The 15609-nt window shown below is 40.9% G+C and overlaps 1 protein-coding gene across 1 annotated transcript in view; it reads right to left on the bottom strand.

The window, feature by feature from the left end:
- The window catches only part of RAB18 (RAB18, member RAS oncogene family), a 539744-nt gene that overhangs the window by 152043 nt on the left and 372092 nt on the right, over positions 1-15609 (bottom strand). The window lies entirely within an intron of this gene.

Below are 15609 nucleotides of genomic sequence, written 5' to 3'. Positions count from 1 at the left end.
AGAGGGTGGAGGGAGGTGGGCAGGTAGTTGGCAAAACTACCTATCAGGTACTGTGCTCACTACCTGGGTGACAGGATCCGTGCCCTAAACCTCAGCATCACACAATATTCCTGTGTAAGAAACCTGCACACATACCCCTTGTATCAAAAAATAAAAGTTGAAAATTAACAAGCAAAGAACAACCCCATTACAACGCAGGAAAGGATATGAATAGACACTTTTCAAGAGAAGACATATATGTGGCCAAAAAGCACATAAAAAATGTTCAACATCACTAGTCATTAGAGAAATGCAAATCCAAACCACAATGAGATACCATCTCACACCAGTCAGAATGGTTATTATTAAAAAGTCAAAAAATAATGGATGCTGGCAAGGCTGCAGAGAAAAGCTAACACTGACAACAGTGTAAATTAGTTCAGCCACTGCAGAAAACAGTTTGCTGATTTCTCAAAGAACTTAGAACTACCATTTGACCCAGGAATCCCATTATTGGGTATATCCAAAGGAATATAGATTGTTCTAATGTAAAGACACATGCACACATATGTTCATCACAGCACTGTTCAGAATAGCAAAGACACGGAATCAACCTAAATGTTCATCAACAGTAGACTGGATAAAGAAAATGTGGTACATATACACCATGGAATACTACACAGCCATAAAAAAAGAACAAGGTCATGTTCTTTGCAGCAACATGATGGAGCCAGAGGCCGTTATCCTAAGGGAACTAATGCAGGAACAGAAAACCAGACACCTCATGTTCTCACTTGTAAGTAAGATCTAAACACCGAGTACACATAGACACAAAGAAAGGAATCATAGACACCAGGGCTACTTGAGGGTAAAAATTGAAAAGCTACTTATTGAGTATCATTTATGCTGTGTTTATTACCTGAGTAATGAAATAATCTGCACACCAAACCCCCAGAACATGCAGTTTATCCGTAGAATAAAACTGCATGTGTCCCGCTGAAAAGAAAATAAAAGTTAAAAATAAACAAAAGTTGAGGCTGGGCACGGTGGCTCACAACTGTAATCCCAGCAATTGGGAGGCCAAGATAGGCAGATCACTTCAGGTCAGGAGTTTGAAACCAGCCTGGCCAACATGATGAAACTCTGTCTCTACTAAAAATATAAAAATTAGCTGGGCATGGTGGTGGACGCCTGTAATCCCAGCTACTAGGGAGGCTGAGGCAGGAGAATTGCTTGAGCCCGGGAGGCGGAGGTTGCAGTGAGCAGAGATTGTGCCATTGCACTCCAGCCTGGGTGACAGAGCAAGACTCCATCTCAATAAATAAATAAATAAATAAATAAATGTTGAAATGAAATAAATTAAAAACTGCACAGAATTAATATATACAATGTGATGAGCTTGGACATATGTATACACTCATGTGACCATCACCACAATCAAAGTAATAAGTATATCCATCATCTCCAAAAGTTTCTTTGTGTCCCTTTGTTGTTTTGGTATTGCTGCTTTCATGGTAAGAACACCTAACATGAGACAGTATGCCACCATTGCCACCACCACCACCATCGCCATGAACAACGTCGTACAGACTCTCACACACGGAGCTTCAGTCGTATGATCAATGCTTTAGTTGTTGGTTTGTGGAGAAGCTTCTCAAGGATGACAGCTCTGGGGAGCCGTGCTCCAATCTCTTCAAGCATTACCTGCAGTGTGTTCAGAAAGCAGTAGCAGAGAGAATCCCTGTTGAAGGACTGAGTTCACGGGCCATGGCAAAGAAAAGCTTGAAGAGTCTTCTTGACCTTGACGGTCACCTTGAAAATGGATTCCTCAAATCAAGAAATTGAGGACTCTGGATTTTGTCAACTAAGTCTGTGAAGACAGCCATCAGATTTGATGGGGATTGGCAAGGGGAGTTTTGTTTCCTCCTTCTTGATGTTTTCCTCTCACTTGTAAAAGATGATGATTTTGGCCCGGGCATGGTGGCTCACGCCTGTAATCCCAGCACTTTGAGGGGCCGAGGCGGGCAGATCACGAGGTCAAGAGATCGAGACCATCCTGGCCAACATGGTGAAACCTCGTCTCTACTAAAAATACAAAAATTAGCTGGGCGTGGTGGCGCATGCCTGTAGTCCCAGCTACTTGGGAGGCTGAGGCAGGAGAACCCTTGAACCCGGGAGGCGGAGTTTGCAGTGAGCCGAGATCGTGCCACTGCACACTCCAGCCTGGCAACAGAGCGAGACTCCATCTCAACAACAACAACAAAAAGATGATGATTTCTCACTTGCTGTGGTATCTTCTAGGAACCCAGGGTGCTAAAACTGAACAATTTCTGGGGATTATCATTGCAATACTTGGTCTGGCATCAGCTGTAAATATACCTTGTATGAAAATAATGATAAACTAGTCAGGATGATCCAAGTTGCCTGACCTCTTGATTTTTGCTACGAATAACATTATGTACACTTGTACTGGAGTCATCGTTCACGAAAGCAATTGGTTAGGACTTCCTTTTTCTCTCAGGGAACTAATGCTCTGAAAAGGGATCTGGGCACAACAGTTTCAGTCAGTGCTTCGGAACAGAGTCTTTTTTTTTACATGGTAACTAACAGTTAAGATTGCTGGCAGCCTGGATAAGCAAAGAGGAAGACAGCTTTTAACACAACCCCCTGCCTGGAAAAGAGGTGTCAGATTAAGATGTGAAAGCTTCAAGAATGTTGCAGTGAACACCATTTCAGAGCTCACAGTGTAGATCAGGAATAAAGATACTCAGTGGCTATGGAGGAAAAGTCTAAATTGCACAGTTTGCTGTTGGCAGCTTTCAACTCAAGTCAAGAATTAAGTCAACCTTCAGACTCTAAAAAATGCCAAATTGCTGCATCTGGTTAAATGGGGGAAAAGGTGTTTGCTTTATTTGCCTTGTTTACTCACCCCATCCTATAATGTCTGAAATCATGGAGATGGAATAAAGTGTAACATTTCATTTCTATCATTATTTTCCCCTGGAATTCAGTACAGAACAACTATTATCCTGCTACTCCGCATATCTCATATACGCACGAAGGAGAGTTTTATCTTTTACAATTTAAAGGTGAAGAAATAGTAATTTGTCTCAGCTAAGTGGTATGGCATGGCAATTAGAAACCTCGCTGATTTCTAATATTTATTTCCAGAATAGGCTACACAAATATCTTAAAATAAATTTACATTATGGTACCAAAAATGTCACGATCAAGAGAATATTTACATGCTTTAGAGTGTCTTGTGATCCCCAAAATTGCATCTGCTGAGTAACTTGGTTTAATTTATTCGATGCCAAAGAATAATACAAAACTTGATTTACTGGCCAGGCATGGTGGCTCATGCCTGTAGTCACAGCTACTTGGGAAGCTGAGATGGGAGAATCGCTTGAGCACAAGGAGGTTGAGGCTACAGTGAGCCAAGATTGCGCCACTGCACTCCAGCCCCAGTGACAAAGTAAAGACCCTGTTTTTTTTTAAACACACAAGCAAAAAAAAAAACAAAAAAAAAAAAAACAAAAAACAAAAAAAACACCACCCTTGATTTATTGAAAACCTAAATTCTATTATCTTGTCTCTACTTTACCAGTTACAATTACTACTTCATATTTAATGTTACCAGTGCTTAATGTCATTTCAAAACATTCTTCATGGATATTTTCTGACTGGTTGGGGTTCATTATTCAAGGATTATAACAGATATATGGAACCCAACTGAAGGAGGCAGGCAGCAAGCTAAAGGACATCTGTCCTAAACTCAGACTGGCCACAAGCAAAATAGCTCCACAGAGATCAGAGGTGCAGGCTGTTATATCACATAATGGCAAAGGTAAAGGGATTCTTTATTCCTTATCGTAAATGGCTGTCCACGTGCCTTACCCTTGCATTACCAGTTGAATGTAATTACTACAAAATACCCTGTAGCCTCTTGAACCTTACCACAAACTGTCCCATGGAGTCTTCAGAAAAATCCTGCTCCAAGCCAACGATATTCTTTTATTATAAGTCGTATTAAGAGGTCTGTGTGTGAAAGCTGCATATGCCAGCCCAGAAATTCACTTTTGAACCTGATTTTTGGGGAAAATTGCAGGAAATATCTTGAACAAACCTCCTCAGTTTCAATCGAGGGGGTGAGAAGGATGTTCTAATTCATTAATTGCCAGGACAGATTTTAGGTTGCTGAAGTACAACTAAAAAGCTCAAGCAGTGGGTATCTCACCCTATCCATATTACAGTTAAGTCTTAAAGGCCAGATATTAATAACTACCTTGCTTTATGAACACATCCTACTGAAAGGAAAAACATCTTACCTTGCTGAGAATAATTCTTTCTGAATGTTCCCTACTCTGTCTTGACTTCATCCTCCCCATAGTGACTCCAACTACCTCAGCTACTTTAAAGGTTTTTAATTTTGATGAGGAATTAATTGCCCTTTCAGAGGGATTTTGTAACTTCTACTACTGTTTCTTCTTTCTAATTCTTATGGTTACAAGATGGTTTTAATTCCAAAAATCAGTAAAGCCAATACTTTAAGGAAAAAAAGAGGAACACTTAGCATGAGACGTACTGTCCTAACAAACGTTTAAGTGCACAATGCCTTATTGCCAACTGTAGATACTAAGGTGCACAGCAGATCTCTGGAATTTACTCATCTTGTATAAATGTAACTTTACATGCATTGAACAACCACTTCCTGTATCTCCCTAACTCCATTTCTTGGTAACCACCATTCTATTGTCTACTTCTGTATGTTTTCCTATTTTATTTTATTTTATTTTGATGGAGTTCTGCTCTGTCGCCTAGGCTGGAGTACAGTGGCACCATCCCAGCTCACTGCAACCTCCACCTCCTGGGTTCAAGCTATTCTGCTGCCTCAGCCTCCTGAGTAGCTGGGATTACAGGCACCTGCCGCACACCTGGCAAATTTTTGTATTTTTAGTAGAGATGGGGTTACACCATGTTGGCCTGGCTGGTCTCGCACTTCTGACCTTAAGTGATCCTCCCGCCTCGGCCTCCCAAAGTGCTGGATTACAGGTGTGAGCCACTGCGACCAGCTACTTATCCTAATATTCTTTTCCTATCAAATAATATTTTTAAAAAACTGATATTAAGGTATCCCTTATAAGCACCCAGAAAAATATATGAACAATGTTTCTTAACCAGCTTTTGCCCAATATTAACTAAGTCTTAGTGAACGTAAAAATCATCCAGGGTTGCGGCCGGGCGCGGTGGCTCAAGCCTGTAATCCCAGCACTTTGGGAGGCCGAGACGGGCGGATCACGAGGTCAGGAGATCGAGACCATCCTGGTTAATACGGCGAAACCTCGTCTCTACTAAAAAGTACAAAAACTAGCCGGGCGAGGTGGCGGGCGTCTGTAGTCCCAGCTACTTGGGAGGCTGAGGCAAGAGAATGGCGTGAACCCGGGAGGCGGAGCTTGCAGTGAGCTGAGATCTGGCCACTGCACTCCAGCCTGGGCGACAGAGCGAGACTCTGTCTCAAAAAAAAAAAAAAAAATCATCCAGGGTTAGGAAAAATCATGTAAAAATAACTTTTGTTTGCAAATTCAAGAAGCATGCCCACTTCTTGAGGAAACCAGCTGATGAAGAGAAGGTATGGCATACGAGGCAGTTCTCATGACTGTAGCTACAAAATTAGCACTTACAGGCCAGGCATGGTAACTCACACCTGTAATCCCAGCACTTTGGCAGATCACATGAGGTCACGAGTTCAGGACCAGCTGGGCCAATATGGTGAAACCCTGTCGTCACTAAAAATATAACAATTAGCCAAGCATGGTGGCATATGCCTGTAATCCTAGCTACTCAGGAGGCTGAGGCAGGAGGATCACTTGAACCTGGGAGATGGAGGTTGCAGTGAGCTGAAATTGTGCTACTGCACTCCAGCCTGGGTGACAAAGTGAGATTCTGTCTCAAAAAAAAGATTAACATTTATAACAAGAAGTTAGGTGGTTCCTCGTTGGTTCCCTTCATTCACTTTTTGAAGGCCTGAGGACAGTTTGCCAAGCCAGAATATGTTAGCAGAGTCAGACCACAGCTGAGAAGTAGGTGGAGTTGTCTTGTATATTTTTGTTTCTGCCTTGGGCATGCTTCTCCGCCCCCTATCCTCTTCTTTCTTCCTCCTCAAACTCCCACAGTACTCCCATCACTTCAAAATACTGTTTCCAAGAGATCCTAACTCTGAGTACAGCTCTTTGACTTCTTTTTTGAGACAGGATCTCACTCTGGTTGCCTGGGCTGGAGGCAGTGGTGCAATCATGGCTCACTACAGCCAGCAACCTCTCAGACTCAGGTGTTTCTCTGTCAGCCTCCTGAGTAGCTGGGACTACGGGTACATGGCCATGCCTGACTAATTTTTTTTTGTATTTTTAGTAGAGACAGGGTTTCTGCATGTTGCCCAGGCTTGTCTCAAACTCCTGGACTCAGGCAATCCACCTGCCTCAGTCTCCAAAAGTGCTGAGATTACAAGCATGAGCCACCGCACCCTTCTCACGCTGGCTATAGGCTCAGCCAACTCATACCCTTGGACTTAGCTGGGGAACTCCTGGCCAAAACCGCTTTATATTTCCCTATTTTATTTTATTTTATTTTATTTTGTTTTATTGAGATGGAGTTCTGCTCTGTCGCCTAGGCTGGAGTACTTCTCTTGGCATAAACCCATTTAGATTGCCTACTTGCCTATTTGCTTGCTAAACCCCAAGAGGTACTACTTTCTCTTCCATTGCGAATCCAAGCATTTTAATCCCACCCTTGTAACAAAGCACACTTCTACATGCTGTGGCACTTGCCTTTGGAATACACTCCTTCTGCATGAACTCAAGTAGATCAAGCACTCTGAGAGGCCGAGGCGGCCGGATCACTTGAGTTCAGGAGTTTGAGACCAATCTGGTCAACATGGTGAAACCCCGTCTCTACTAAAAATACAAAAATAAGCCGGAAATCGCTTGAATCCAGGAGGCAGAGGTTGCAGTGAGCCGAGATCATGCCACTGCACTCCAGCCTGGGTGACACAGTGAGACTCCTTCTAAAAAAAAAAAAAAAAAAAGGCCAGGTGCGGTGGCTTACACCTATAATCCCAGCACTTTGGGAGGCTGAGGAGGGCAGATCACGAGGTCAGGAGATCAAGACCATCCTGGCTAACACGGTGAAACCCCATCTCTACTAAAAATACAAAAATTAGTTGGGCGTGATGGTGTGCACCTGTAGTCCCGGCTACTTGGGGAGCTGAGGCAGGAGAATCGCTTGAACCCGGGAGGCAGAGGTTGCAGTGAGCCAAGGTTGTGCCACTGCACTCCAGTCTGATGACAGAGTGAGACTCTGTCTCAAAAAAAAAAAAAAAATTGTATCCTAAGGAAAAGATAATAAAAGGAAAATTATGACCCTTGTATACATTTAGGCAACATGTCTCCTACTAAACCCTTTGCATGAAGTATAGATAATATTTGATATTATTTATTATCCTTAATGAGACATGTTCTAAATTAATCCAGACATCTTCTCATTAATTCGCTCATACTTACTTTGGAACCAATCATCCTTCACTTGAATAGCCCTCTGATCTCTTCACCAGGCATGGACCATGAAGTGCCCGCATTTAATAATAATCCCAGGTTACCACATTTCACCTGTGCAATCCCTGCTGTTTACCTGGAACAGGGTATTTATTTTACTCTAATACAGAGAAAAGAAAACTCATAGATGATCACATACTGTTTCATGCCAGCTTATTTTTGAAAATATAGTGAACAGCTAAGATGGTTCCCAGTTACCTCTAAAAATGAATGAAAGAATAAAAAAGGATTAACATGAATCAGAAAAGAAGATACCATTTGATAAGCCCCAAAACAACACTTTCAGTAGTAGCTTTCCCGTAGATCCTACAGTATTGGCCTTAACCACCATGTGCAACAATATTTTAAGAGCTATGATCAGGCACACAGGTTAGGAATTCTTTGTCAGCATAAGCAATGCTTACAAGCTCTGAGAAGAACAGACTCCAGTAACATCTGTCTTAAATTTCAGATCTTTTGGTTCATTTTACCAATGTCTATTGAGAGCTAAGCATGAGTCACAGAGATGAATAAAACATATCCCATGCACACAGTAAGTTCATAGCATAATGAGTCATATGGACATGCATCAGATTAATCAATATTATTGGTCATGCTTTGAATTAAAGCATTGAAAGTCCAGTAGGTAATATCAAGCTCCAAAATTACAACAAACACAGAAAGATATTCAGGAAAGATGAGTTTCCAGGGTAGGATGTAAGAAGGTTCTGGAATGTACACAGATGCTGGAGAACTAGAGAACTGGTATCTCAACTGAGAGATACCAGTGAGGATAAATAAAGAAAAGATATGTGAGAGGCCATCAGAGAAAATTCTGCCTACATAATTTAACCAGTGTTTGCCCTAAGAATGCAAGTGATGACCCAGTCACCTATCTGCTAGCTTTGCCATTTTCCAAAGATTTTTAAATTGTCACTCAAAGAATAATATTTTCAAAGTATGAAGAACCCCTCTGTAGTAGTCTGTTTTCATGTTGCTGATAAAGACATACCCCAGACTGGGTAATTTATAAAGAAAAAGAGGTTTAATGGACTCACAGTTCCATGTGCTTGGGGAGGCCTCACAATCATGGCAGAAGGTGGAAGGCACGTCTTCCATGGCAGCAGGCAAACAGCAAATGAGAACCAAGAAAAAGGGGAGTCCCCTTACAAAGCCATCAGATCTCGTGAGACTTACTTCCACGAGAAGAATAGGAGTGAAACCGACCCCATAATTACATTATCTCCCACTAGGCCCCTCCCACAACATGTAGGAATTATGGGAGCTACAATTCAAGATGAAATTTGGATGGGGAGACAGCCAAACCATATCAACCTCTGAACTCAGTATATTTTATGCTTAGGCTCAGGGCTATACAAAACCTTTCTAGAATTAGATTTTGCCACATCCATTCTGATAACAGCCCTCCTAGCTTAACTTGCAGATTATTCCTTCTTCAATCTAGTTCATATGTGCTAGGTGGTCTCTATTGCTGCCCCAGGGGTGGACCACATGTCTCAGGCCCAAGCCAGTAAGCACATCACATTCCCCTGGCCTTGGTGCTTGCAGACACAAGAATAATTCCTAGCCTTGCAAGCAAAAGAGCTCACTGTTTCCTACTGTGCTTAAATATTGGACTAATCTGAGCCTAGGACTGCCGCAGTCATCTTGACATCAAGCACAGAGAGCCTAGAAGTTCCAGAAGTGATGACGAGGAGGTTGCACATGAAGTCAATCTAGTGGGAGGCAGAGAGGAGAAACACAGAAAAACAAAACAAAACAAACAAACAAACAAAAAACCCAAGCCCTAATGATTCTGTTTGAGCCCAGAATCCAACTATGCCGGCAGCCAGGCTACCTGTGGACTTTTTCGGTTGAGTGAGAAAATAAATTCCATCTTTGCCTCAAGACTTTTGGAGGAGATGTTCTAACCCTTGTAAATTAATACAGAAATAAGTATATAACAGACACGTTTAATCTGATGCCATCTCATTTCCAGGCCCCCTCCAAAACTCATCAGGGGCTAGAGTCTCAGAGCTATAAAACTGACACAGAAGGATTTCACAATTTCAAGTCACTTTAAAACCAACATCATAGGAAATGTGATCACAGAATCTTTAGCCAAATTCTATTTTGTAGGCATTTTCAAAAATGCAAATCCCATTTATGAGATAATCAAGAAAAACTACCAAGAGAGTAATTACATGCAATCTGCTTTGATTATTGGTCTTAGCCATCAAAATTCATAAATGCATTAGAAATCATATAACAAAGACAAGACATATAGCCTGATCCTGAAGCATGCAAATAGATATACAAAGTACTTCCTGCTTTTTATTGGCTGAGTGGTGAACAGGTGTAGTTATACAGTTTTTTCCTTTTCAGGAACAAAGATCTGAGCACTTTGCATGAGAGAAGCCTCATAAAATTGCCAATATGTGGCTTTGGGTTTGAAACTTACTCTGGAACTTAACGTTTGTGAAGAAGTGCACTAAGCATTCCCCCTTATTCATTAGAGTCACTCCCTCCACATTGAAGTCGTGATACGCAGAATGCAAATTATAAACCTAACTGCACATATGGATTCTTGTTTAATGCAATGACCCTAGTTTTATAGTCCAGGAGTCCATATTTGAGGGAAGGTGGTAACCAACCTCACCCAACAGCTAACCAACCTCACCCAACAGCTTGTAATCTTGGAAAAAAAAGTAAAAAATGAAAAACACCCATGGGCCAAGTTTCTAAAATGGGAAAATGGTGCCATCTTGTGGTTACAAATATGTAAAAATAAACGTTTTACCTTTTCTCTTGTTTTAGAGATGGTTTCACTCTGTCACCTGGGCTTATGTGCAGTGGCTTGATCATAGCTTTCACTGCAATTCAAATTCCTGGGCTCAAGTGATCCTCCTGCCTCAGCCTCCCAAGCAGCTAGAAATAAAGGTGCACACCAATGTGCCCAGCTAATGTATTTATTTTTCAAGACAGAGTCTCACTATGTTGCCCAATTTGGTCTCAAACTCCTAGCCTCAAGTGATTCTCCTGCCTTGGCCTCCCTGGGACTACAGGGGCACACCACCATGCCTGGCTGAATTATTTTAAAAATTTGTATAAAAGTGGGGTCTCACTATGCTGTCCAGGTTGGTCTCTAGCTCCTGGGCTCAAATGATTCTTCTGCCTTAGCCTCCCAAAGCACTGAGTTTACAGGCATGAGCCACCACACCTGGTCTCACTTTTTTCTCATATTAAAGAATCATTGCCAAAATCAGGCTCACTTTAAGTAATCATTTCCCTCAGTGTTCTGATACACCCCAATAAAGCTTCTTTTTTTCTTCTTTAGAATACTGTTAAAGTGTAGACACCTTTCTTTGACAGTCAATTTCCCTGCTTTTTCAGCCAGGAAACTCCAATTTCCTGTAAAAGTCGTGTCCATGATTACACTTTAATTTTTGGATCAGAAGCAGGCTTTAATTCTGAAAGCTAAGATGATGCATTCATGGAAGAAAAGAAGAAAAAAAAAGCTCAAACCAATTTTTAGACATTAACACAATAATCAGCGAATGTCTTGAGAGATGGCCCGGGACATTAGAAACAGCATTTGAGAGTCCTTGAAAATGCGGATTGACTTCCAGAAAACATAGTGTTCATAGTGAGGAGTCAAACACCTTCTTCTCAGAAATTGTTGGATTGATTAAAAAAAAAAAAAAAAAAAAGCCAAGATAGGCATGAGCCAAGATGTCATCCGAAATACCTTATATTTTGTGGAACTTTTCCTACGCAAATGCAAGTGGGGCTAGACTGGAGGAAGTGCCAAGGGCTGACTCACTGTGAATGTCAAACGGTGCCACGGAAAAGCCAGCCGGGCGCAGTGGCTCACGCCTGTCATCCCATCACTTTGGGAGGCTGAGGTAGGCGGATCACTTGAGATTAGGAGTATGAGACCAGCCTGGCCAACATGGTGAAACCCCGTCTCTACTAATAATACAAAAATTAGCTGGGCGTAGTGGCGCTCACCTGTAATTCCAGTACTCAATAGGCTGAGGCACAAGAATCACTTGAGGCCGGGCGCGGTGGCTCAAGCCTGTAATCCCAGCACTTTGGGAGGCCGAGATGGGCGGATCACTAGGTCAGGAGATCGAGACCATCCTGGCTAACACGGTGAAACCCCGTCTCTACTAAAAAATACAAAAAACTAGCCGGGCGAGGTGGCGGGCGCCTGTAGTCCCAGCTACTCAGGAGGCTGAGACAGGAGAATGGCCCGAACCCGGGAGGCGGAGCTTGCAGTGAGCTGAGATCCCGCCACTGCACTCCAGCCTGGGCGACAGAGCGAGACTCCGTCTCAAAAAAAAAAAAAAAGAATCACTTGAACTTGGGAGGTGGAGACTGCAGTGAGCAGAGATCAAGCCACTGCACTCCAGCCTGGGTGACAGAGTGAGACTCTCTGTCTAAAAAAAAAAAAAAAAAAAAAAAAAAAAAAATTTAAAAAATTTAAAAAATTAAATTATAAATAAAATTTATTTTTAAAAAAGAAAGAAAAGTAGAGAAGGCTTTCCTCTGCATTATGAAGACAGTCTGGTAAACCCGTGGGCAGATCGGATCATGAAAATTAAAGAAATTTCCCCAAAAGCAATAATGTTTGGGTGGCTTGTATTTATACTAGGAGATAGGACTTCAGTCTAAATTGGTATCATAATTTAAATAATTTATATTTAAGTTTAATAACATTCCTCAATATTCAATAGAAAATTCTTCCTTTATAAGAATAAAGCATAAATATAGAAATTACCTGCCTGGTAGAGTTATTGATAGGAAAAATGGGAATCAAAATAGAACACGACTTAGAGCGTGATTGTGGAGCTGGCCACAGCAAAGAGAAAGAGAGAGAAGTGAGGAATGAGAGAGTGGGGTTTGGGGAGAGCAAGTGAAAGAGAAAGAGAGAGTGAGAAGGTCTCATGTAAGCATACGGTAAAAGCATGTGCCCTAGATTACATATGGCTGAGCCGAATAAGAGAAATAGTAAGTCTAGTTACAGTGGCTCACACCTGTAATCCCAGCACTTTGGGAGGCTGAGGTAGGAGGATCGCTTGAGGCCAGGAGTTCAAGACTAGCCTGGACATGATAGTGAAATAATTAGTCTCTACTAACAATACAGGTGGTGGGCACTTGTAATCCCAGTTGTTCAGGAGGCTGAGGCAGAGAATTGCTTGAACCTGAGAAGCAGAGGTTGCAGGGAGCCGAGATCGCACCACTGCACTCCAGCCTAGGTGACAGAGTGAGACTCTGTCTCAAAAAAAAAAAAGTTTTAAAAATCAACCAGGCATGGTGGTGTGCACCTGCAGTCCCAGCTACTTGGGAGGTTGAGGCAGGAGAATCACTTGAAAAAAAGAATCTTTACCCAAAAAAAAGTTTTCTAAAAAATTAGCCTGGTGTGGTGATGCAGACCTGTAGTCCCAGCTACTCAGGAGACTGAGGCAGGAGGATGGCTTGAGCCCCAGAGTTGAAGGATGCAGTGAGATACGATGGTTCCACTGCCCTTCAGCTTAGGCAGCAAAGTGAGACTCTCAAAAATAAAAATAAAAAAGAGGGGGGAGTAATAGCAATAAAAGGCAACATTTTTGGACCCTCACCCCATACCAGGTGGAATAGTAAACTCCAGTTACACAACGCTTCATTTAATCCTGTTTGAAAATTTAAAAAAAATTTAAAAAGATGTGATTTTTTCCCAACACTACTAGATTCTGGTAACTAGATGAGACTTTTCATAGAATTTTTTTCCAACTAAAAAAACTACAGATCACTTTAAATATGTATGGCATTCTTCATCAGCACCTGCCATAATGCACCTTCATTGACCAAATGAATATGCCAGATATTTTTCAAAAAGTCTGAAACATTTTTAGAAGTAGAATACTGTTGGATACAATGGCCATGTAATCACAGATTCTTGAAATGTCTCTTCCCTCCAAAGTGAGTTAAGTGAATCTAAAAAGTGAAAACATTAAGAAGTATGTAATTCCATACTGAAGCCAGAAATAGGTCCAACCTTATACCACAAACCTAGCACCAAATTTAGATAAAATAACTGAACTGGAAAAGTGACTCACTTTCAAAAAAGAAGTATGCAAAGAAGCAGCAAACAAAAGACATGTGGGTAAACATGTGGGTAAACCCCACTTAGTATGGGCAGTTCAGGAGGCAGAAAGAACGTAGTTGGTTACTAGCCTATTTCCCAGGGCCCACACTGGAAGAGCTGGCAAATTTATCTTCCACTTTGGTCCAGGGTGAAAACACTGATCACCACTTTTATACACCTGGCAATGGAGGGTGCAAACAAAGATTGTACTACAAGAGAAAAGTTCTTAGGTATTTTTTTCACACTTTAGTATTTTTAAACTCAAGTTGCTTTAAAAATCTACAGCAAAACAAACTTTCCATCTTCCAGATGGAAGAGTAAGTGATAATATAATCATCAATTCCTGTGCTTTTTCTTACCTTTGAATAGAAGAGTTTTCTTGTGTTACATCTTTTAAAATTTTACTCTAAATGTAGATCTCTAATCATTTCTATGGATGTCCTCAAAAGATTGCCCCAGTGAGGCATTCTTAGCATAGAACTATCATGTATATGTTAACCATAATAAAGAAAATATTTGTTCCATACTTTTGTGGATTTTTCTGGGGCCTTCTAGGATCTTTCTTTGTGCTGAAAGAATTAGACTTTGCTCCAGGCTCTGATATGGAACAGGATTGTATATTAATTGAAGTCATTAAGGACATTGATGGCCATTCTGAATTTAAAGTTGAAACTTCACTTCTGTTCTATTTCCTATTTCAAATTGTATCCAGCAATATATTGCCCAATATAGACCTCAAAGTTTATGCAATGAGATTAAATAACAATATTAAAGTATTCCAACAATCATATGTCAGTATATACCGATGTTCCAAAGTTAAATATAATCTCCCTCCCATTAATAATTTCCAAAGATTTGATTAAATTCAAAGATGAAAACCTTTAAAACATTAAAATCCCAAATATCTAATTTAAAGTCTAAAAGGGCAAAAATCTGAAAGAAGAAAAATAACCCTGCTGTGTTTGTTGTGTAGTATGCATCCAAAGAAATGAAAGTCCCAAATCCCAACCTTCAATGCAAAATCATTCTCCCCAACTTCTCATTCTGTTCAATTTCAGTTCTATGAATTCTCCATTTGCATTTTTTCAGGGACTGCAGCCTGACTGTCTTTCTCTGGAGTGGGTTCAGTTCCTTCGGGACCTCAGAAATTGTGTCTGTTTGCTGTTAAGTCCCTCAGGGGCCTCCTTTTTAAGGATCCAAAGCATTCATAGAGCATACAAAATTAGACCTCACTGTGTTCCACATCTATATATTTTAGAAAATAGAGCAATCCCCAATTCCTAGAACATAATCATGTTCCAGAACCCGGCACTCCCTGTTGTCAAGATCATAAAAGAAACTGAAAAGTACCTAAAAATAAAATACTGGTTTCAGCTTTACTCGATTGCTGATCAACCCATGATATTTGCCTGGGATGCGTGATAGTCACCCTAAAAATCAGTTAGGATTGTGCAAGAATGTTCGGAGCAGCATTACGCAAAATAGACAAAAAAAAAAAAAAAAAAAAAAACAGAAGCAATTCAATGCCTATCAACTGATGAATGGACAAACAAAAATGTGGTCTGTCCAAAAACTATTCAGCTATAAAAATGAATTTATATTGGTACATGCTACAATATAGATGAGTCTTGAAAACATTGTGCTAAGTGAGAGAAGCCAGGCACAAAAGACCACGTATTTTATGATTCCATTTATATGAAATGTCCGTAATAGGCATATTCATAGAGACAAGAAGTAGATTCGTGGTTGCCAGGAGATGAGAGAAAGGGAGAATTGTGACTGACTGCTAATAGGTACAGGGTTTCTTTTGGGGTTGATGGGAATACTCTGGAGTTAGATAATAGTCATGGTTGCACAACATAGTTAATATACTTAAAATCACCGATGTGTACACTTTTAAACAGTGAATTTTAT

The sequence above is a fragment of the Macaca thibetana genome, chromosome 9, assembly GCF_024542745.1.
Source record: "Macaca thibetana thibetana isolate TM-01 chromosome 9, ASM2454274v1, whole genome shotgun sequence".
Classification (NCBI taxonomy): Eukaryota; Metazoa; Chordata; class Mammalia; order Primates; family Cercopithecidae; genus Macaca; species Macaca thibetana.
This window is presented reverse-complemented; position numbering and strand designations above follow the sequence as displayed.